The 24,937-nt window shown below is 39.4% G+C and overlaps 1 protein-coding gene across 6 annotated transcripts in view; it reads left to right on the top strand.

Annotated features, from left to right (window-relative positions):
* znf532 (zinc finger protein 532) overlaps positions 1-24,937 on the top strand; it is a 141,411-nt gene that overhangs the window by 27,944 nt on the left and 88,530 nt on the right. For 2 of the 6 annotated variants that reach the window (XM_039750488.1, XM_039750492.1), the window contains one exon: positions 16,352-16,480. The exons of the other annotated variants lie outside the window; for them this stretch is intronic. The gene's annotated coding sequence lies outside the window, so the exon portion shown is untranslated. The remainder of the gene's footprint in view (positions 1-16,351; positions 16,481-24,937) is intronic. 6 annotated transcript variants of the gene reach the window in all.

Below are 24,937 nucleotides of genomic sequence, written 5' to 3'. Positions count from 1 at the left end.
ATGGGGCAGGGCTTCCAACCAAAAACACAATTGTAATGAAAAGTTGTAAAACATGAAATAAATCTGCATCAGTACAATTCTGGATGCTAGACATGCCTTCTCAACTGTATTTATGATGTTTTTAAAATTTTCATGTTTCTGTTACATTTAGTAACATTTTTTCTTGTTGGGGGAAAAAAAATTCAGAGTTTTTAGCTTGTTTTTTTGTGAATTAATATAACACTACAGACTTCTTTCAGCATTTTGCGTTCTTCTCCCTGGCTGAACATACTGGGGATTCCTGAATTGGACAAGTTGGCAGTTGTTTTAACAGTGGAATGATTGATTTCCAATTCTGTAGAAATCTCTTTAAATCCCTTCCTTGACTCATAGGCATATATAACCACCTTTCTAAAAGTGTCATTTTTTTGATCTGGGTATGGTGAAAAAACACACACTTTACAACCACAAAGAGCAAAAGAAACTAAATGTCTCAGGTTTAAATAGGACAGGTTTCTTCAAGACTCACTTTAATGGCCTGGTCTGGTACACCTCATTCTAATTTGAGGTAGTCATAAAGATGTTGGGGTGTACTTACTTTTTCTACATGCAAAATTTACAACATGTTTATTTAAATTATACAATGGACTTCAAAATGTAAATATGGCATGATGTTTGTTCTATTATATTACTTTTATCTGTAGGTTTAGTTTAAGTGAAGTTCAAATCTTCTTATGCCCTACATATGTTATAAACAAATTCATGGAATGTACTTATTTTTCACGACTGTGTATGTATTTATATGTACATAGGTTGTGACTTCAGTTTCTTTTTCAGAAAGTGAAAAGGTTACCTTGGCCATTGAGGTTTTCCAAATTTCTATTGCTCGGATGAACATGGAAAATGTTTTTTAGGTTGTTTTCTTGCTGTTTTGCAATTGAGTCTAAAGTTTTTTTTTATGTATATTGATCAGTAAGATTTTTCTGTACTCTTTTCAATGTTTTTCTGTTGTTAAAGTCATTAATTACATAATAAAGACGAGTGAATTAATTCCAGAGGCAACCCTAGCCACAGCAGTACTTTCAGTATGATTTAACTGATAAAATACTAAGCTTGGTGTTATTTTAAATTCATTTTCTGCACTGTTTTGTTGCTGTCACTTTAATTGAGCTTTGTCTTTATATAATCTGACCATGATTACCTTTTTCACAGTTCAAATAGTTTAACCTTGGATTTTTTAAAAAATCTTTGTTGTTTTGTTTTTTTGGTCTTTTTTTTGTTTTTCTTGATCAGAGTTTTTGCTTGCTATCTTGTGTCCTTTATTAGTTAAGTTTTGCTAGTAGAATTGCATGATGTATGTAGTACAAGTAAAGTATTATCTCAGTCATCTACCTCAGATTAGTCACGGTAAAAGATTACCAAAAAGATACCTAACTTTTTTATTTATTTCTTGTGCGTGTGTTTATTTTACACACATGTGAGGTGTGATTAGAAACAAGGTTTTGATACTGAATCTGCAATCTACAGTACAAATTGTTTAGCCAGAGATTATAGTACTAAAATATGTGAATTACACATTTTTGCATTTGAGGTTTACAGAGTATACTTCTTGTTTCAAAATTAATTTGAACATAGTTGATGAAAACAACAAAGTTTCATACTATCATTGAATTTCTAATGTGAAGGAACAAATAAACCTTTGGAGATTCATTTTGATTGGGATTAATAAAGTATCTCTATCTATCTATCTATCTATCTATCTATCTATCTATCTATCTATCTATCTATCTATCTATCTATCTATCTATCTATCTATCTATCTATCTATCTATCTATCTATCTATCTATCTAATCAAAATTTATTAGAACCAGTTCTAATACATATTGAAGACAGGCAGGATTTGTTGTAGCAAGGGCATATCTCAAAGTTGGCCCCTGTGTCTGGCTAGAATTTGACTTTGGCAACAGAAGAAATTGTTGGTACTGTGGAGCTAATCATAATGGAGGATCAAAGAATCGTTGTGTCTGAGATAACATCCACTATAACAATTAGATATGGTACAGTTGAAACAATTCTGTATGAACTATTTAAACATCATGTCTGTGCATTTTGCATGTCCAGAATGTTGACTCCAAAAATGAAGCACTGCCGTACCCATTGTGCCAGACATTAACTTGAGCCATTTAATACAGACTAGTGTAAATTTAAGAAGTATTTCATAACTGTGGATGAAACCTCACTATGACCCAGAGTATGATCAACAATCAAAAAGCATTGGAAGCATGGTAGTTTCCAACACCAGTAAAGGTCAAGGAAAGAACCTTCAAGACATACACAGTGTTGCCTATATTGATTAACTATCAAAATGCCTGTGCTTTGCAGCGGAGAAGTAGTGTGTTAATATATACAGTATATATATATATATATACACATACACATAAACATATATATACATATATATATATATATACACACATACATCCATATATATACATATTTACATATATTCACACATACATATACACACACACACACATTTTATATGTATATATATATATATATACTGTATATGTGTATATATATATATATATACTGTATATGTATATACTGTATGTATATATATATATATATATATATACACACACTAGCAAAATACCCGCGCTTCGCAGCAGAGAAGTAGTGTGTTAAAGAAGTAATGAAAAAGAAAAGGAAACATTTTAATAATAACATCATAACATGATTGACAATGTAATTGTGTTGTCATTGTCATGAGTGTTGCTGGCATATATATATATATATATATATATATATATATATATATATATATATATATATATATATATATGTACACTAGCAAAATACCCGCACTTCGCGATGTCATGTGTTAAAGAAGTTATGAAAAAAAAGGAAACATTTTAAAAATAACGTAACATGATTGTCAAAGTAATTGTTTTGTGTATTTGGCAGCAGCGTCACGAAGTTGTTTTCGTCTAGCTGCATCAGAAAATGTACAACACATCTGACACGCCTCCTTTTACTGTTTTTCACAGCTTGGATTGCTGCTGTCATAATGGGTTTGAGTCTACATATATATATATATATATATATATATATATATATATATCTATATATATATATCTATACTAATAAAAGGCAAAGCCCTCACTCACTCACTCACTCACTCACTCACTCACTGACTCATCACTAATTCTCCAACTTCCCGTGTGGGTGGAAGGCTGAAATTTGGCAGGTTCATTCCTTACAGCTTCCTTACAAAAGTTGGGCAGGTTTTATATCGAAATTCTATGCGTAATGGTCATAACTGGAAGCAGTTTTCTCCATTTACTGTAATGGAGATGAGCTTCAACGCCGTGGGGGAGTTTTGTGACATCATCACGCCTCCGACGTAATCACGCAGTACATAGAAAACCAGGAAGACCTCAAAAAAGCGCTCAAGAAAACATGCATTATATAATTGAGAAGGCAGCGAAACAATAAGAAGTGAGCGAGTGACATATACAACCATATTCATGAGTTCTGCTACTGAAACAAAGCACGATGTAAACCTACACTTTAAATTAAGTTCATAGACAGGCTGCGCTGGCGTTTGTAATTTAGTGCCTGCCCATATAAGGCCGTCCGTCAGCGGCAATCCAATAGCAAACTGCCACGGGTAAATATTCACGGGTGAAGGACTGTGCTTATGGAGAGGAAGATGAGATGGTCAGGGTGGTGTTTGACACAAACTCAGCGAAACTGCGAGAGAAAGTTTTAAGTGCCAGGACTAAGGTAACATTAAATAAAGCTATGGACATAGCACGAGATGGCACCAGCACAGCTGGGAACCTTCGATGCAAGTACACCGAGTGGCTCACGTGAACTGGCGCAGTGCACAGATAAAAGCAACAGTTCCAAAGAGCTGAACAAAACCGAATTACACAATTGAAAAGGCAGCAAAAATATGAAGCGCCTGATAAGCATATTCATAAATGCAGCTACTGTGGAAACAAAGCACACGGTGGAAAAAGTCAATGTCCCGCTAAAGGAAGACAGTGTAAAAAAACCCGTGCATGCAGTGTGTCAGGTCTCAGATAAAGAAGAAGACGAGCTGTTTATTGATGCAGTAAGAAACGAATCGATGAATGAAACCTGTCATCTTTACAACGATTGACAAACACGGAATGTAACTTGAACACAACACATCCTACAAATACGAACCTGATTGAAAGAAATAATGATAATCAAATCCTTGATGACAGCAACACTCAGTAACACTCACAAAACAAATACTGTATATTGACAGTCATGTTACGTTATTTTTAAAATGTTCCCTTTTCTTTTCTAGCTTTTTAACACACTACTTCTCCTGCGATACGCGGGTATATATATATGTATATATATATATATCCCGCTCTATATACTCGAATAATGGATACTTTATTCGCCATCAATGATTGTTTTGGTAAAGCCATACTCAGTGTATTCATTAGATGAACGGTAAAAAAGTAAGAGCGAGGGGAGGATGACTCATTGAGGCATGCAGGCTGTAGTGTGCGTCAACTCTATCTGAATTGCGCGATCACATTTGAAAAATATATCTTTTCAAGTTCTATTTAGTCCATATGTGTCAAACTCAAGGGCAGGGCCACATCCGCCCGGCGTAATTATATCCGCCCGAGATCATTTTATATACTGTATTATTGTTATTAATGGCCCGGTATATGAAGCGCTGGTAACACAATAAACTACAGATCCCATAATGCAGCGCTTCAGCTGCCTTGCCAACACTTACCGCTTAATCAAGTCTACCTTATGATGCTGCAAGTTATTGCGGCTAGAGTTATTGAGCACTGAGTTTGCACGGTGCTTTGGTGACTTTGAAGAACAAAAAAAGTCCGTCTACATGCGGCTCGAACCTTGTGCATGTTTGGTAGCACATATCTGTGTGAGAAGCTCTTCTCAGTGATAAAGACTAACAAAACAGCACACAGGAGTCGCCTCACTGATGAGCACCTGCAATCCATCCTGAGAATCTCCACAACACAGAACCTCACACCAAACAGAAACGAACTTGTGGCCAAAAAGATGCCAGGCGTCCAGCTCTAAAATGACATATGAGCAAAGACAACTGAATGATTTGATTTGTTATTGCACATAAGAGCGGGAGTCAACCGTTTTAACAAACAGCGTATTGCACTGATACGAAATAGCTGTGTGTGTATATATGTAGATATGTATGTATATGTATATATATGTTTATATATGTGTGTGTGTGTGTATGTATGTATATATATATATATATATATATATATATATATATATATATGTATGTAGATATATATATGTGTATATGTATAGATATGTATATATATATATGTTTATGTGTGTGTGTGTAAATATATATATATATATATATATATATGACAACAACACTCATCACTCACAACAGTGACAAAACAATTACATTGACAATCAGGTTACGTTATTTTCAAAATGTTTCCTTTTCTTTTCATTGCTTCTTTAACACACTACTTCTCCGCTGCAAGCTGGTATTTTGCTATATATATATATATATGTGTGTGTGTATATGTAGATATGTATATAGATATGTAGATATCCCGTTTTGGCATCAAACCGTGAATCATTTATTTGCTTTAAAACATTAGTTTGGTTGAACTTTGCTTTTAAGAAGGAAATGCAGTTATTAGTGCTATTACCTCAAAGAGTCCCTACCCCATGTTGCTATCTGTCTGGATTTTTCTGGTCTATCTCTTTTATGTAGATATGAAGATATGTATGTATATATATATATATATGTATGTGTGTGTGTGTGTGTGTGTGTGTGTGTGTATATATATATGACAGCAGCAATCCAAGCTGTGAGAAAACAGTAAAAAGTAGGCGTGTCAGACGTCATGGTACATTTTCTGATGCAGCTAGACGAAAATAACTTTGTGACGCTGCCACCAAATACACAAAACAATTACTTTGACAATCATGTTACATTATTTTTAAAATGTTTCCTTTTCTTTTCATAACTTCTTTAACACACTACTTCTCCGCTGCCAAGCGCGGGTATTTTGCTATATATATATATATATATATATATATATATATAGATAGATAGATAGATAGATAGATATGAGAACAACACTCATATCAATGACAAAACAATTACATTAACAATCATGTTATGTTATTTTTTTAATTTTTCCTTTTCTTTTTCGTACCTTCTTTAACACACTAATTCTCCGCTGCGAAGCGCGGGTATTCTGCTAGTATATATATACTGTATACACATACATATCTTCATATCTATATACATATATACATATCTACATATACACACATATATATATATATATATACATACCTATCTACATCATATATACACACACATACATTATACACTGCTCACAAAAATTAAAGGAACACTTTAAAGAAACACATTAGATACATCAGATCTCAATATGAAGTTGGATATCTATACAAATAACGACAGGGAACAAAAGGATGCCAAGTCTTTTAATGGAAATAAAAGTTTTCTGCCTACAGAGGGCTCAATTGTGTAGACACCCTAAAATCAGAGTGAAATGAAGATGTGGCAGGCTAGTCCATTTTTTCAAAATTTCTGCTACTCAGAATGCTTTTCAGTATCTTGTGTGGCCCCCACGAGCTTGTATGCATGCTTGACAACGTCGGGGCATGCTCCTAATGAGACGACGGATGGTGTCTTGTGGCATTTCCTCCCAGATCTGTATGAGGGCATCCCTGAGCTGTTGTACAGTCTGAGGAGCAACCTGGCGGCGCCTAATGGACCAAAACATAATGTCCCACAGATGTTCTATTGGGTTTAAGTCAAGGGATCATGAAGGCCATTCAATTGTTTCAATTCCTTCATCCTCCAGGTACTGCCTGCATACTCTTGCCACATGAGGCCGGGCATTGTCGTGCATTAGGAGGAAACCAGGACCTACTGCACCAGCGTAGGGTCTGACAATGGGTCCAAGGATTTCATCCTGATACCTAATGGCAGTCAAGATGGCGTTGACTAGCCTGTAGAGGTCTGTGAGTCGCTCCATGGATATGCCTCCAAGATCATCACTGACCCACCACCAAACCAGTCATGCTAAACGATGTTACAGGCAGCATAATATTCTCCACGGCTTCTCCTGACCCTTTCACGTCTTTCACATATACTCAGGGTGAACCTGCTCTCATCTGTGAAAAGCACAGGACGCCAGTGGTGGACCTACCAATTCTGGTATTCTATGGCAAATGCCAATTGAGCTCCCCGGTGCTGTGCAGTGAGCACAGGGCGCAGTAGACATTTGGGCCCTCAGGCAACCCTCATGAAGTCTGTTTCTGATTGTTTGGTCAGAGACATTCACACCAGTGGCCTGCTGGAGGTCATTTTGTAGGGCTCTGGCAGTGCTCATCCTGTTCCTCCTTGTCCAAAGGCGCAGATACTGGTCCTGCTGATGGGTTATGGACCTTCTATGGCCCTTTCCAGTTCTCCTAGAGTAACTGCTTGTCTCCTAGAATCTCCTCCATGCCCTTGAGACTGTGCAGGGAGACACAGCAAACCTTCTGGCAATGACACGTATTGATGTGCCATCCTGGAGAAGTTGGACTACCTGTGCAACCTCTGTAGGGTCCAGGTATCGCCTCATGCTACCAGTAGTGACACTGACTGTAGCCAAATGCAAAACTAGTGAAGAAACAGTCAGAAAAGATGAGGAGGGAAAAATGTCAGTGGCCTCCACCTGTTAAACCATTCCTGTTTTGGGGGTCATCTCATTGTTGCCCCTCTAGTGCATCTGTTGTTAATTTCATTAACACCACACCAGCTGAAACTGATTAACAACCCCCTCTGCTACTTAACTGACCAGATTAATATCCCACAAGTTTCATTGACTTTATGCTATACTCTGATTTAAAAAGTGTTCCTTTAATTCTTTTGAGCAGTATATATATATGTGTGTGCGTATGTATGTATGTGTGTGTGTATATATATATATATACAATGTAGATAGGTGTGTGTGTGTATATATATATATATGCATATGTGTATATATATATACCCATGGCGTGTGGCTTGTCTATTTGAGAGTATGTAGATTGGGATATAGATATATATATCTGTATATATATATATATATATATATATATCTGTGTATATATATATATATTGTGAACTCTGGCCCCGGCACAGACAGACGGACAACATTTTTGCACCCAACACACTTTTATTCACACTATTTACACTACTATAAAAGTCACGTGCACTCACGAACCCCAGTGCCTTCTGCACCGAATCCCCCAAGTCCAGGGCCCACAGTCCTTGTGCCTTCCTGGCCGCCTCCAGTCCTTCGACAAGCTCAGTCCTTCTGCCTCCCGACTTCCACCTCCTGACTGGAGGGAGGCGGCCCCTTAAATAATGCCCCGGATGAGCCCCAGGTGTTTCCGGCCTCTTCTCTTTAGCCACGCCCCAGCGTGGCGGAAGTGTCGGCTGCTTTCCTTGCGGCTCTCCGGCGCCACACAAAGTCTTCCCCGGCACTTCCTGGTGTGGCGGAAGTGCCGGGCTCCCGGGATAATTAGGCCCTGGGGCGCCGCCTGGTGGTGGCCACGGGTCCCTACAGGGCTGGGCTTCCATGCCCTGTACCCGAGGCCCCTGCCTAACCAGGACGGACGCCCCCACTCCGTCTGGAGGAGGCACTTGCCCTCCTCTTGTCCTCCAAGGCGTCCCGGCTGGGCTCCAGCCCCAGCCGCGGACCGTACGGGATAAACCGGCATCGGAGCGCCGCCTGGCGGTGACCACGGGCCCCTACAGGGCTGGGCTTCCATGCCCTTGACCCATGGTCCCCAACAGAACCAGGACGGATGCCCCCTCGCGGTGTGGAGGAGGCACAAGCCCTCCTCACATCCTCCAGCGCGCCCGGCCGGGCTCCAGCTCCGGCCGGCGACTGCATGGGATAAACCGGCATCGGGGCGCCGCCTGGCGGTATCCACGGGCCCCTACAGGGTAGGGCTTCCATGCCCTCGACCCGTGGCTCCCAACAAAACCAGGACGGACGCCCCCTCGCGGTATGGAGGAGGCACAAGCCCTCCTCTCGTCCTCCTGGGCGTCCCGGCCGGGGACCACAATATATATATATATATATATATATCTGTATATATAAAAGAGAGTTGGGATCCGAGAGACTGTGTTTGTGGAGGGATGAAGAGTTAAGGCGGGTAGGGGAGTCACGTGATCATCTCCCCTCCCATTCACGTCATTTCATTCACTTCAAATCATTTCGCTCCAAGCTGAGCTCTGCAGCTGACGTGATCTTGCCGTTCTTCTTCTTTAGTGTTTAGTCCTTTCTCCTTTACTAATTTGCTGTTTAGTACACGCGGTACTTACACAGTCACTTATAAAAAGGGAGAAATCTCCGTGCAAGAAATGGATATTGAAACTACCTTGAAAGACATGCAATCAATGAGGCCATTAAACGGATCCCAAAAGAGGTCTTCTAGGTTGGAAAAAAAGCGCTTGGCTGCAAAAACCAGCGCAACAAGAAACGACTTCTACTTTAGAAAGAAAACGATTCGCTGACAAAATCAGGCAGTTAAACGAATCTAAAGAAGACAGGATTTCAAGATTTTCAAAAGGACGACTGGCTGCTGAAACCAGGCGGTTAAAAGAATCTGAAAAGACAGGACGCCTAGATTGAAAACCACGATCCGCTGCCGAAACTAGCCGGTTAAACGTGCAGCGAAGCGCGCCAGGTCTGCTAGTATATATATAAAAACAGGTGTCATTCATCGATTCGTTTCTTACTGCATCAGTAAACAGCTTGTCTTCCTCTTTATCTGAGACGTGACACACTGCATGCACGGGTTTTTTATTTTACACTGTCTTCCTTTGGCGGGACATTGACTTTTTCCACCGTGTGCTTTGTTTCCGCAGTAGCTGCACTTATGAATATGCTTGTATGTATCAGACGCTTCATATTTTTTGCTGCCTTCTCAATTGTGTAATTCGGTTTTTGTTCAGCACTCTTTGGAACTGTTGCTTTTTGTCTGTGCACTGCGTCAGTTCACGTGAGCTGCTCGGTGTACATGCATCGAAGGTTCCCAGCTGTGCTGGTGACATCTCGTACGATGTCCATGGCTGTATTTAATGTTAGCTAAGACCCGGCACTTAAGTTTCTCTCGCAGTTTCGCTGAGTTTGTGCCAAACACCACCCTGACCATCTCATCTTCCTCTGCATAAGCACAGTCCTTCACCCGTGAATATTTAGCGGCAGTGTTTCTATTGGATTGCCGCTGACGGACGGCCTTATATGGGCAGGCACTAAATTACGTGGGAGGCGTAACTCCGCCTCCCACGGGCAACGAGCAGAAGTCTATTATAGTATATGGACGAAAAAATAGGTTCCAGTTATGTATTACGCGTAGAATTTCGAAATGAAACCTGCCCAACTTTTGTAAGTAAGCTGTAAGGAATGAGCCTGCCAAATTTCAGCCTTCTACCTACACGGGAAGTTGGATAATTAGTGATGAGTAAGTGAGTCAGTGAGTGAGGGCTTTGCCTTTTATTAGTATAGATAGCTGCACAGCCTACCACTTTTCAGTACTTCCAACAAGAATTTGTTTGCTTTGGCTTGAGCAGACCAGACAGGGGTCTCCTAGACAAATTGCACCTTTTTGTTGCCACTTACTAACGGTGCATTACATCTTCCTTTGCTGCTCATTATTGAATGTGTCACTTCCGTACTCCTAACCTTGTGGGAAATAAATGACAACTACCCATACCAGGTACCTTGTATTTGTGGTATACTGCTCTAGTAAAAAATAGGGCCAGATTTCTATGGATTTTTTAGACCAGGTGTTGGTCAGATATATCATCACCAAAAAATTTAGGTGAGGCTCTAATAATTAATACATTTACAGTCTTGTTTGAAAGACAAAAAGCTTCATAGCAGATATATAAACTATACTTATAAAGGCTGTAGAGCAGTGTCCGAAAATGCATCTTTGCAAGGGAGATTATGCAGTGTTTCCTGCAAATAGAAAATTTAGCAATGAGCTGCTGCCATAAAGTTAAATAATGAAAATCCATAACCATTACCCATGTCTTACTCAACGCTTTTTGAAATACATGACCTGAAAATTGATATATACTTTCAAATAATGCTGTCAACTTTTGGTATTTTATTTTATACAGGTAGTCATTGACTTAACCATTCGACTTAAGACCATTTCCACATCTCATGGGCAAACAACTGTTTTCACCACATTCAGTATACCATGACTCACTCATCTCAATCTCAGTTTATTATCTGCTGCGTCTTGATTATGATCAGTTACATTTGTCTTACAATTACAGGATAAAAGGTAAATGAGCTTAACACAAAAACAAAGTGATCAAGCAGTATGAGGGAGGAAAGAAAAAGAATGCGATTGCATGTAACTTTAAGTTATCCCATAGTAATTGGTGTTCATCCCACGTGCTGTACTGTTACGGTCTGGCTTTGAATCTGGTTAACCCTTGAAGCTTCTGCGTTGTGACTCAGTATGTGCCACTTTGTGCAAACTACCATGAAGTGGTAATGAAACCACACTTAACTCCTTTATCTATTTTTGTCAGTACACTCTGAAAGCAACTTCTCCCAACCATCCATTAACAGTGGGATAGAATAACAAACTTAACTTGTCATTAAGACCTAGGATTATAATGTGAGTTATACACTGAGACAAAAAGAAAATCCATATAAACGTGGACCAAATACATAGAATTATAACCCAAAATATAAAGCAGAGTCATACAGCCATTACAGGTAGTCCTCAGATTACGGACATCCGACCTACGACTTATGAATGGGGCCACAGCTGTGACACATGCACCTCAGTAACTGCCGCTCCGTCATCTTCGGCCTGGGGACACTGCAAGCGGTGGTTGGAGGGGAGCGATTTTGCTGCTCGCGCAGTGTAGTGTTCCTCGGGCGGCTCCCAGTGGCAAGCGGTGACCTGTGGTCCATAGTCACCAGGGCCACAGCTATTGCTCGTGTGCAGGACGGAGGCTTGATGGGGCAGATCGCTGCCCTCCCACAATGCCATCGCAGCTACTGCTCCTGACTGGACGCAGGCTGGATGGAGCGGAGGGAGGCGTTTTACTGCCCGCCCATCACACACGCCATCCCGTTCGTTCTCAGTGGGTGGCTGGCTGGTAATACTGCAAGTGGTGACCTGGTTGTGGCTGAACGGAGGCCATTAAGGGTGAAAGGGGTGGTGGGAGGGTAGCATTATAGTGTGCCTCGGATGGCTGCCTGTTGAATGGGGGCGGTGGTGGGCGATTCACTGCCTGCCTTTGGCCGCACCATGTTCGTTCTTGGTGGGCAGACGCTGCAGGCAGCATACTGTAGTGGAGGTGACTGTGTGGTGGGCGAGTGATGATTCCCCCCCCTCGCCGCCCCCATTCATTCTCAATAGCAGGCCTGTTTGTACTGTTACACACATAGCAGGAAGTTGTCTCTCATTCAGTACACCAGACGTGTTGACGACGGGTGCCTTCCTGCTCTGATAGTGTGTACAGTGCTGTGCAGAAGAGCTCATCTTAACCTTTTGTGTTTACCTTTCAAGAATGTCTCTGAAACACAAATCTGATGCAAGTGCTGGTGATTCAGTAAAGAAGAGAAAAACTCCTTCATTCAATGGCAGAGCATTTGGTTACAGTCGGTCATCAATAGCATTTATTAAAATAATGTACAATGGAACCTCAGGTCATGACCATAATTCGTTCCAAAACTCTGGTTGTAACCCGATTTGGTCGTGACTCGAAGTAATTTCCACCATAGGATTGTATGTAAACACAATTAATGCATTCTAGACCGTATATATTTTCTTTAAAGATTTTTACGCACAAAAATAGTTAATTATACCATAGAATGCACAGTGTAATAGTAAACTAAAACATTGAATTAGGGTTAGGGTTTTTTTTTGTAAAAACATTGAATAACACAGACAAACACCCAGGCTCCCTGCTCAGCTGCATGCAAGCCTGCTCTCTCTCTCTCTCTCTCTCTCTCTTGTGCACTCGCTCTCCTCAATGTACAGTACAGGGAGAGACTGAACATATGCGGAAATAATCGGCGCATACGAACCGAAAGGGAAACTGGCTTGTTCGTCACCCGAGTGTGTGGTCATGAACACATGCAAAAGTTTAGCGAACTTTTTGGTCGTAACCCGATTTGTACGTGTTCAGAGACGTTCGTGAACCGAGGTCCCACTGTACCTGTTCCGACTTGCATACAAATTCAGCTTAAGTACAAACCTACAGTCCCTATCTCGTACGTAACCCAGGGAGTGCCTGTACTCAATTTATGAAACACCAGAAACTAACCTGCCTGTACACAATTTATGAAACACCAGGAAACTAACAGTTTATCTTCATAGAAAAAAGTTCCAATTCATATACGGTTCATTGCACCATATCTTAAAATACTGTAGATGAGGCAGGTTGCATCTTACATTTACAGTCATATGAAAACGTTTGGAAACCCCTCTCAGCCTGCATAATAATTTACTTTAAACAAAAAAGATAACAGTGGTATGTCTTTCATATCCTAGGAACACCTGAGTACTGGGGTGTTTTCCGAACAAAGATTTTTAGTAAAGTAGTATTTAGTTGTATGAAATTAAATCAAATGTGAAAAACTGGCTGTGTAAAAAATTGGGTCCCTTTGTAATTTTGCTGATTTGAATGCATGTAACTGCTCAATACTGATAACTTGCAACACCAAATTGGTTGGATTAGCTCATTAAGCCTTGAACTTCATAGACAGGTGTGTGCAATCATGAGTGGTAAAAGATATTTAAGGTGGTAAATTGCAAGTTGTGCTTCCCTTTAACTCTCCTCTGAAGAGTGACAGCATGGGATCCTCAAAGCAACTCTCAAAAGATCTGAAAACAAAGATTGTTCAGCATCATGGTTTAGGGGAACGCTACATAAAGCTATCTCAGAGGTTTAAACTGTCAGTTTCAACAGTAAGGAATGTAATCAGGAAATGGAAGGTCACAGGCACAGTTGGCCGGCCAAGAAAAATACAGGAGCGGCATATGCGCAGGATTGTGAGAATGGTTACAGACAACCCACAGATCACCTCCAAAGACCTGCAAGAATATCTTGCTGCAGATGGTGTATCTGTACATCGTTCTACAATTAAGCGCAATTTGCACAAAGAACATCTGTATGGCAGGGTGATGAGAAAGAAGCCCTTTCTGCACTCATGCCACAAACAGAGTTACTTGTTGTATGAAAATGCTCATTTAAACAAGCCAGATTAATTTTGGAACAAAGTACTTTGGACTGATGAGACAAAAATTGAGTTATTTGGTCATAACAAAAAAGAGCTTTGTATGGCGGAAGACAGCCATCAAATTTAACTGAACTGGAGAGATTTTGTATGGAAGAATGGTCAAAAATACCACCATCCAGAATCCAGACACTCATCAAAAGCCATAGGAGGTGTCTAAAGGCTGTTATATTTGCAAAAGGAGGCTCAACTAAGTATTGATGTAGTATCTCTGTTGGGGTGCCCAAATTTATGCATCTGTCTAATTTTGTTATGATGCGTATTTCATATTTTCTGTTAATCCAATAAACTTAATGTCACTGCTGAAATACTACTGTTTCCATAAGGCATGACATATATTAAAAGGAAGTTGTTACTTTGAAAGCTCAGCCAATGATAAGCAAAAATCCAAAGAATTAAGAGGTGTTCCCAAACTTTTTCATATGGCTGTATATATAGTGCCTGCAATTCCAAAATGATGATTGTACAATACATAACAGCCATTTTCTTAAATTCTTCTGATTTTCAGTTCACTTCTGGCACTTGTCTTACAGTTTTTAAGTGACACTGAATTTGTCTTCTACGCCAATTGCAGTCCCAATGTAGCTGAACAAATTCACATTTTTTTGTCAATCTGACGAAAGGTATTTTTCAGCAATAGTTTGTCGTTCTTTTTTTAAATTAGCTCTTCAGTTACTTTTTTTTAATCATCACAGACACTAAAGGTGTTATTTTAGGTCAATAAATATTGGTCAAAAGAAACAAACATTACACTGTTAAGGCAACAGTGTAATTATCATGTTGTGAAATTATTGTATTGATTTTACCATTTCACATTCAATTGAAACTTTGTTTTCTTAAGATATACGTTTTTGTGGCTGATCGTAACTTTAGTCAATGGGGCTGAGATGCTACCTGAAGTCCTGCTGTCTTTTTCTGTTGCATATTTTCTTTTGTTTCTAAAGATGAGTTTATAGGGCTTTGATTGCAACCTGCCACTTTAGTCCATGGGGCTAGGTTGGTTCCTAGAATATTTTCCATTTCACATTGTATGTTTAATGTCTTGGGCCCTTATTTTCAAAAGCAAAACTTTTCAGATATTAGTCTGTTTGCTAATAATAATCTGAAGTCCATGCTTGTTGTTTTGTGAACTGTCACATTCTGCATCAAATATGATTAAGCATTATTGACATGATAGTTGGTTAGCACTTTGCCTCAAATATCAAGTGCTCTGTATTTGATTTAACCATATAGTCATTGCCTGTGTGGAATCTGAACATCGAGTAAAATTGATGAAGACATGCAAACAAAGTATTATGGACTTTTTCCCATAACTCTAAATATGTGCATGTCAGATGAACTGACAACTCTTTAAGTTGACACCACTGTGGTTGTGTTATATGCAAGTGTGTGCCAAATGATAGACTTCACCCAGTCCTGGGTCGTTTTCTGCCGTGTGCTTAGTGATACCAGTATAGATTCTGAAATCCTGTGAACCCTGAACTGAACTGAGTGGGTTTGGGAATATATGTATGCATAAGAGGTTCAGTATGGAAAGTGTGTTAACTAACAATAAATAAAAGTTGTAGTAATTCTTATTGATTTGTTTGGTACTCATAGTTTAAAAGTATTACACAGTTAAGAACGACTATAAGGCTTTTACCTAAGTTAATCAGACTTGCTATTAGTAAACTGTATAGCAGTATCTCATAAATGTTATGAAGAAGACGTAGAATTGAAACATCCATCCATCATCAAACCAATTTAGTGTCAAAAAACAATATTGATTTTATATATGAAATAGACATGTTTTATATGATGGGTTTTGGATTCAGGAAGACTATGTGAATAGGCTGTGAAAGTTTTTATTTTCTAAATGTACTGTATACATGTTACTGTTTTCTTACGTAAATTATTTTTATTCTTTGTGCAATGTACATGGGTCTGTAAAACAATGACTGATATATGCAAGATTTACATTACCCTGTTTTATTATTTAGATTTGTTTGACTTTTTTTGCTTTTGATTGCAGAATTCAAGGAAAAGACAGGCTAAGAAAGAGAAGAGAGATGAAGCTGCTGAATGCAGCTCAAGGCAGATTGAAATTGTCACAGTGTCTGCAAAGCAGTACAAACAAGGGTGAAGCTTCTAAGGCAAGGCTGTAAGTGAATAGGTATTACAAAGAAACGGCAAAGTTACAATTGATCAATAGGCTAAACCACCATTACTGCCAAGATTGTCCAGTTTAGCCCTGATGTCCCTTGTCCTTATGACTTTGGCTATGGTGATTTGTTAAAATTAGATATGACAATCAATAAAGCAAAATCAGTAATAATGTGAAGAACAGTGATATAAATATCTAGAAAATTTATAGTTTTTATAGACAGGACTAATAAAAAATACTAGCCAACCCGCGGCGTACCATACACCGCATAATCAGGCCGGTTTTTGAATGATTTTTAAGCACAGGGAGAAAATAAACATTTGAAAAATCAGCAATGTAATAAATCAGCAAGAAAAGCAACATTGTAACAATGCATGGAACGAACCAACACACAATCGTCCTAAACTGAAAACCGTCGGACCGCCATCGCGCCTTCTCCTCCCAAACAGAGGCGCAGAGGGTAGAACGGGAGGAAAGGAGAAGGACGTCCATTCCGCTCATTCCGTCATGCTAGTCTGCTGATTTCTCGTTCAGTATGCACTGCCTGCTCATGTGCCCACCTCCAACTCGTCACTTGAGTCTTTGTCGACTTTGCACAGTCCAGATGCAACTGTGACTCACGTAGACTTTTCATTGCTCTGTGCGGTTTTGGCTGCTTTTCTATATATAATCCACCAAGACACCCGACCACGGTAGTAGCGAGGTGGGAGGGGGGCCGTGTTCCTGCAGTAGCATCTAAGAAGACGCATGTTTGCCGCGGATGCGAATTGCTGTATGTAGCGTGTAAAACAGTTTGCTATGGTGCACGAGGTCGTGCGTCATAACCGAAAACTCAGTTTTTAAAGACCGCTTACTTCATTGTGTTTTAACCTCAGTTGTAAAGGATTGTTTTAAGGATCCCATGGGATACCCCTCGCAAACCATTTTACAAGCTGCATATGGCGATTCACCTCCACAAGAAACATGCCTCTATGAACAGTCAACGTGGCTCGGAGGTGCATGTGGCCTTTACGACAGACGAATATAAATGATGCCGTTTTTTCTGTGTTGTTGCGTCCGAGTTGGTGGGCATGGCTCTGCGAGTTGTCGTCGTATCCAATGGTCATGGAGTTGGTGGCCGTGGCTCCTTCTTGCGTGCGCCATAGGTGTCTTACTTGTCGGCGGCTTAGTGAATCCACGCCCCTTCCGGCGTGCTTTCCATGGGTGTCTTGCCTTAGTGAATTATATATATAGATAGCAAAAAGGAAAATGTAGAGCCAGAAGAAGATGGGCAGACTACAGAGGCAGGTACAACCAGACAAGGTGAATCCTATATACAATAAAGTTTGATATTGTATTTTTTTTTTAATTTGCTATTGGACAAAAAATAGGGTGGCGCAGTGGTAGCGCTGTTTCCTCGCAATAAGGAGACCTGGGTTTGTTTGACTGACTGACAAAAAATACTGTTGTTTAGGCACTTTTCAAATGATCTGAAAAAATATGACAAAATAACATTTATAAATACTAGAATAGTACGTATTGGCAAACACAGAAATTAAACTTTTTTACTTTAGAAAATGTTACTGTTGTAAATAAAAAAAAATAAAAAAATCCTAAAGAAAATAATCCCCAAACCAAACCCCCTTTGTTCACTTGCTTTTTTCCAAATATTTTAAGTATTCTGAGAAACCAGCATTCATGAATTATTTAGAGGACTTACATTACTTTGGTCATATTTATCATTAAAATACATTAATAATAAATTAATTTTGCTACACATTTTTTAAGGTCATTGGGAGACCCTTGTTATGTTTTCCCCAGTGAAGAAGGATACCAAATATTGCTTTACACTTCTGATAATTGATTTTATAATTACTGTATATTTCTCTTTCAGTTTGAAAGTCTGAAATTTAATTTGAAAAGGACATTTGCAAATTCTTCACAGGCACTGCTCATTGCAAACTGCTCAAAAAAATTAAAGGAACACTTTGAAAACACATCAGATCTCAATGGGAAAAAGAAATCCTCCTGGATATCTATACTGATATAGACTGGGTAATGTGTTAGGAACGAAAGGATGCCACATCGTTTGATGGAAATGAAAATGATCAACCTACAGAGCCCTGAATTCAAAGACGCCCCAAAAATCAGAGTGAAAAAATTATGTGGCAGACTAGTCCATTTTGCCAAAATGTAATAGCAACAACTTTAAAATTGCACGCAGCACTTTGTATGGCACCTGTGTTCTTGTATACATGCCTGACAACATTGGTGCATGCTTCTAATGTGATGACAGATGGTGTTGTGGGGGATCTCCTCCCAGATCTGGACCAGGGCATCACTCCTGGACAGTCTGAGGTGCAACCTGGTGGCATTGGATGGACCAAAACATAATGTCCCAGAGGTGTTCTATTGGATTTAGGTCAGGAAAGTGTGGTGGCCAGTCAATGGTATCAATTCCTTCATCCTCCAGGAACTGCCTGCATACTCTCATCACATAAGGCCAGGAATTGTCGTGTACCAGGAGCCACTGTACCAGCATAGGGTCTGACAATGGGTCCAAGGATTTCATCCTGATACCTAATGGCAGCCAAGGTGCCTTTGTCAAGCCTGTAGCGGTCTGTGTGACCCTCCATGGATATGCATCCCCAGACAATCATTAACCCACCACTAAACTGCTCATGCTGAATGATGTTACAGGCAGCATAATGTTCTCCATGCCTTCTCCAGACCCTTTCACTTCTGTCACGTGCTCAGGGTGAACCTGCTCTCATCTGTAAAAAGCACAGGGCACCAGTGGTGCATCTGCCAATTCTGGTATTCTATGGCGAATGCCAATCGAGCTGCATGCTGCTGGGCAGTGAGCTCAGGGCCCATTAGAGGACATGGGGCCCTTGGGTCACCCTCATGAAGTCTTTCTGGTGGTTTGGTCAGAGACATTCACACCAGTGGCCTGCTGGAGGTCATTTTGTAGGGCTCTGGCAGTGCTCATCCTGTTCCTCCTTGCCCAAAGGAGCAGATACTGGTCCTGCTGTTATGGACCTTCTATGGCCCTCTCCTAGAGTAACTGCTTGTCTCCTAAAATCTCCTCCATGCCCTTGAGACTGTGCAGGGAGACACAGCAAACCTTCCGGTAATGACACGTATTGATATGCCATCCTGGAGAAGTTGGACTACCTGTGCAACCTCTGTAGGGTCCAGGTATCACCTCATGCTACCAGTAGTGACACTGACTGTAGCCAAATGCAAAACTAGTGAAGAAACAGTCAGAAAAGATGAGGAGGGAAAAATGTCAGTGGCCTCCACCTGTTAAACCATTCCTGTTTTAGGGGTCATCTCATTGTTGCCCCTCTAGTGCATCTGTTGTTAATTTCATTAACACCACAGCAGCTAAAACTGACTAACAACCCCCTCTGCTACTTAACTGACCAGATTAATGTCCCATAAGTTTAATTGACTTTATGCTATACTCTGATTAAAAAGTGTTCCTTTAATTCTTTTGAGCAGTATATTTGTCTAGCATATAAATTCTGCAAAAAAAAAAAAAAAAAGAAACCATGCACATGTCGGTGACGATGAAGAAAGATCTCTGGTAAAAGCGCAATATTTATTTCAGGCTTTTCACTAATTTTAGAATATTGTTGTATTTTTTTCCTGTGGTTAATTCTATAGTAAAGTTTTGAACATATAAATATCATAACTATCTACATTCATTTCCATTTGGTTAATATATTTGCAGTTTCCAAATAATGTAATTAATAATGTCTCTGTTTCTATGGGTGTTCATCCTTAATCCATTTCAGGGTCACAGGGAAGGCTGTCCTGGCAGTAAAGCAGGAGGTAGTCTTGGATAGGGTGCCCTGGGATGCTCATGCCCACACTTCTTCTCATACAGGCAAATTTTGAATTGTAAGTAAACTTAACATGCACGTCTCTGGATGAAAACTAGTGTACTGAGAGGAAAAACACATAGGAAATGAGAATGTGCGAGCTTTACACATAAAAAACCTGAGGCCTCATGTATAAATAATACGTACACACAAAAATGTTGCATACTTCCATTTCCATGCTCACATCCAGATGTTTAAAAATTAAACTTGACGTAAAGCTACGTACATTTCTGTTTGGTTTTGTAAATGGGCGACACCCATTGTCAAAGCAGTGCTACTGTTTCTCTGTGGTTTGTCTTTCTTTTTTACATTTGCATCCATGACAGCTCGCGCCTGTCCCAGCAAGGCGCAGGCAGGAACAGTCTCTGGAGTGGCAGCTTATCGCAAGCTGAATATGAGCACACACATACTGTAGGAGCATCAGTGTAGCATTTTTTGCACCAAAGAAACCTAACAGGAAAACATACAAACTCCAGGCAGGGACGTGGCCCCCTAACTGGGAAGCAGCAGCACCACTGCTGCGCCATCAAGGCCCCAAATGGATAGATAGATACTTTATTAATCCCAAGGGGAAATTCACATACTCCAGCATCAGCATACTGATAAAGAACAATATTAAATTAAAGAGTGATAACAATGAAGGTATAACAGACAGACAATAATTTTGTGTAATATTAACGTGAACCCCCCCGGGTGGAAGTGAAGAGTCACATAGTGTGGGGGGAGGAACAATCTCCAAAGTCTGTCAGTGGAGCAGGACAGTGACAGCAGTCTGTCGCTGAAGCTGCTCCTCTGTCTAGAGATGATCCTGTTCTGTTAATGTATGTTTTAATGTATTACAACATGAAATTGATATCAAGTATATGTCTTAGTATTGTAAAATGTTCAGAGAGCTGTAATATCATGAATATAATGTATTCTTTGTAGCAATCACAGCCTGCACACTCCTGGCAGCGTAAGAGGAAGCCTGTTTAAGCACATAGTGATTAACAACTAGGTTGGGGATCACATAGAATACAAAGCATTTAATGTGCCACTGTAGTTACAATGGGATTTGAAAAAGTCTAGTAAATTTTTCCTTGCCTCCACTTCACTGAGCAGGACCTCCATTTTAACATTCTTTTGCCATTTTCTTTTAACAAAACATTGAATGGAAGGAATCTATTTATATTTATTTGCATTTTCAAATCGGCAAAATTCTGGGAGGAGTCAGGGTGGGGCTGTAGGCGCATGCATATGCACTAAAATTCATGTTGATTGGGATTTATAAAGGAAAAGTGCATTGAACTTTCCTTGTGCATATTTTTGTGCATCTGAATTTTTGTGTGTACACCACATTTCTAGTTTTCACCATATATCATGTTTTTATGCTAGGCGTTATACATGAGGCCCCTGGTCTGGGATTGCCCCCAGAATTCTAGAGTTGTAAGACTGAACATTTGACATTATGTTGCCTGTGCATAAATGTGCATCCAACTTTCTATGCATTTTCTAACCTGCTTATTCAGATGTGGATCACATCAATCCAGTGTCTATACCTGGCAGCTTTGTGCTTGCAGTGTTAAATATATGCGGTAAATGTCAGCGATCAGGCAATTTCGTTGATTTCATTGGCTATCGAATCATTTAATCAGTGTATATTTGTTAATCATAACAAAATATCCTTTTGCAGTAAAAGTTTGCTTTGAAAAATTACTTGGTATTGGATATAAATTTGACAGAGCCTTGCGTTAACTTATTTCTTTTTTTGGGTTGTGATTTAAATCGCGATATGGCCTAGGACTAGGTGATGGGAGAAACTTCACAATTTGACAGTCATCACAATATGATATGTCATGATACAGTATGATATGATACCTGCCGTACGACACAGACTAGCACACCAGACATATAGTATAACCGACAGATTTTTATTTGGTAATGTCACTGCCTATGGACTATATCCCTTCAGCAGACACATTTGTAAATTGCGTGAACAAGAATACATAAAAAAAAATATTGAACAGCACAAATATGGAGATTTACCAATGTTCATTCTGCTTAACCATATTAGACACCACATACTTGTGATTATTTTTACTTTATGCTGAAATAAAAGAAATTCATGATATGATTACATTTTGTAGAAATGTTTTTGATCATCATTACAAATATATGCCATACAGCACACACAAAATACACTAATCCATCCATTATCCAACCCGCTATATCCTAACACAGGGTTACGAGGGTCTGCTGGAGCCAATCGCAGCCAACACAGGGCACAAGGCAGGAAATAAAACCCCAGGCAGGGCGCTAGCCCACCGCAGGGCGCACACACACACACACACACACACCCACACACTAGGGACAATTTAGAATCGCCAATGCACCTAATCTGCATGTCTTTGGACTGTGGGAGTAAACCGGAGTACCCGGAGGAAACCCACGCAGACACGGGGAGAACATGCAAACTCCGTGCAGGGAGGACCTACGAAGCGAACCTGGGTCTCCTAACTGCGAGGAAGCAGCGCTACCCACTACGCCATCGTGCCGCCCAAAAGACACTAATGTGTCTGAAAAAAAAACCTGATATTTTACACAAACGTATCACACAGACAATAATTTTAAAAGATCACATGGAAGGAAATCAGCATATTAAAAATTCCATATTAGTTTTTCAGATCAGCCAGATGTAGTGTAAAATTCCCATCATCTGTGCTCATGCATAATGCTTTCAAAAATATCTTACAAAACACTCTGTTAGCATGTTTAGTGCTTGAACAAATAAGGAAAATTAAGGCAATTCTCATTTCCCACTGGTGGTATATATTGTCTCATCCCAACTGCTTTTTTTGGTGAGTGTTACGGTAGTATACATTGTATTTGCTAAAAATATTATGTTACAACATTGGACTTGTGATAGTGCCATTGTTTTTAAAAGTGTTCAAAACATTTAAACTGATATTAACATCGACAAAGGAACTATGCATATGGAGTATAAGGGACTTTTAATTTTCAGTGGCTCTGTAGTGTGTGTTGCCATTCAAAACTAAAATTAATATTGCACTAATATGTCTGAACATATTCTTAAGTGGTAATTTCAGAATCATTAAAACCAAGAGAAATCATGTGTGAGATGGACGTTGTTCACTGCGGTTGATGCATCATTGTTAAAGGATAAACTAAATGGTCATTTATAACACAGAAATGCATATGAGGGTGTACTCATGGCATTATTCGACAGGGCACAGCACCCAAAGTTAGTAATCATCATTTTCTAAAGAGGATTCTACACAATTATGTTGTCAAATTGTAGTATCCAGCTAATCATGAGTCAAAACATGACCCTGCACTGGCATCAAACTGTGATAGTCAAATTGTCTCATTATATAGGGTGGTCCAGATCTAATTATACAATTTTCATTACACTATAACAACGTGCAACGCAGGATGTTGGAGGAATTTGGACCACCTGCAGTGCATAGGAACATGATCTCCCAAATCAACAAAATGTGTACACTGTATTTGATTTTTGTTTCCCATGTTTCTTAACTTTTCTGATATTTCTGCATTGCTAAAAATTGTAGACATCACATACAGTACATTTGTAAGATGCTTTGTTAAATACTGGTTGTTGAGGTGCTTTTGGGGGAAAAAAGCTACGTACTGTTTCAAACTAGATAATTTTTTTTATTTTTAAGGATGGTTGTTTCTTAGAAAACACATTCTGCTTTAGTGAAGGTGAATGCGGAATATCAATTGTAAATCAGTAGAATGTTTCAGAATTTTTGACTTGGCATGTACAAGTGTGGGTGAGTTTTTTCCCATTAGGTTTCCATTAAGTTCCATATGAACTGGCGGCCTGTGCAGGATTGCTTTCCATTTTGTGCTCCGTTGTATTGAATTCAGATTGCTATGTGTTCATTTCATAAGGCTCTAAACTTTTTTCTGCACTCAGTATCAACTCCTAATAGTGACTTGGAAAAACTGGGTTCATTTACATTATATCTGCACATGATTTCTGTGTGAATATTACTTTATAATTAATAAGGTTAGTGTCTATGTATATTTATTCAAAATATTTTTGCTTTTTATTAAAACACGGTTACATATTATTTTACTTTCCAGTACTCGCTTCTTAAAACCTTCATCTGCTCTTCTGGAAATACAGCGACCTTAAAATCATAGCGTTAGTTCACAAAATAGCATTAAGTTTTAACTAAAGGAAATAAACAGTGGCCAGGGCTTTATTTTGTGGTGGGTGATCAAAAGTGGGATGAGATCCTTAAAAGCAGACAGGACAGGGCTTGAAAAAATCAGTCCTTGACAGACCACATATTAAAAAATGTACTGGAATGGAACTCATTAGTAACTAGATTTTACTTGTAAGTCAGAACTTGTCCTGAAAATCCCTCCCAGCAGCTACACTCCCTGAAGCAATACTTTCGATGCTGGGAATTACTAGCAGTGGTTTCTACCACTTAAATAATCGACCAGGTGCCAATCAAGCAGTTTACCTATAACATTGTGTTCTGTGTGCTATATTTGGTGACATAACTAAAAATGTTGACAAAGTCAATGTTGTCCAGTACTATTACTCGCT

This window comes from Polypterus senegalus, chromosome 4 (genome assembly GCF_016835505.1).
Source record: "Polypterus senegalus isolate Bchr_013 chromosome 4, ASM1683550v1, whole genome shotgun sequence".
Lineage (NCBI taxonomy): Eukaryota > Metazoa > Chordata > Cladistia > Polypteriformes > Polypteridae > Polypterus > Polypterus senegalus.
Note: the sequence above shows the minus strand (reverse complement) of the source record. Positions and strands in the feature narration are given on the sequence as shown.